The sequence below is a fragment of the Geospiza fortis genome, unplaced genomic scaffold, assembly GCF_000277835.1.
Source record: "Geospiza fortis unplaced genomic scaffold, GeoFor_1.0 scaffold55, whole genome shotgun sequence".
Classification (NCBI taxonomy): Eukaryota; Metazoa; Chordata; class Aves; order Passeriformes; family Thraupidae; genus Geospiza; species Geospiza fortis.
This window is the reverse complement of record NW_005054308.1, coordinates 9,319,741-9,320,586: the sequence shown is the minus strand read 5'-3', so window position 1 is coordinate 9,320,586 and position 846 is coordinate 9,319,741.

The window sequence follows — 846 nt, the reverse complement described above, 5'->3', positions numbered from 1 at the left end:
CGCGGCCCTGCCCCGCAGGGTGATGGGATGGAGCACCCCGCGCCCCTTCGCCCTGCTCCGAGGGAGCGATGGTGTCACCGTGATCACCCAGCCCTCGGCTGCCGCTGCTCCAGGCTCACCCTCCTCCCTGCTGCCGAGCCCGTTTTCTCCCACGCCACGACAATGAGAATCCTGACGGGCGCTTACGTGCCTGCCTGCGAGCACCCATGGGTGCTGCTCGCCGCTCACTGAGGAGCAGACCTGCCCCTGGCACACACCCTTGACATTTGATGCTTGGCTGGATGTGACGGAGCTGTCACCCTGCCTAAAGGGCAAAGGTGATGGTTCCCATCGCCACCACCCCTGGCCCTCCATTGCCGTGTTGGGGTGCCACCATCCCCCGCGGCTGCGAGGCCAGCGATGGCTTCGGTGCACGTGCTCCTGCCAGCGCCACGTGCCGCAGGCACCCAGCACCTCTGCTCTTCCCTCCTGCTGCCCAGGGCACCCCCCTGTGTGCCAGCACAGGGATGAGCTGCCCGGGCTCAGCAGCAATTTAGGGTGCACCGGGTGGGCAGGAGAAGGGGATCCATGGTGGCCCCCCTGAAGCAGTAATTCACCCATGATCTTCAGATCATGATCTTCAGATGATGCTGTGGTACCACAGCACCCGTCTCCCACCCCAGGCTGCCCAGCAATGCCGTGGGCGATTCTAGGGGGGCTGCGCAGGTTTGCATCCATGGGGGTGATGGCGGGGGGTGCACGGGGTGCCAGGCACGGTTCCCCCTGGCTGCTGCGGGCGCTGCGGCGCATGTGGAGCGAGTCACCATGGGAACAGGGCGTCCACGTTTCCGTGTCGCTCACGCTCGC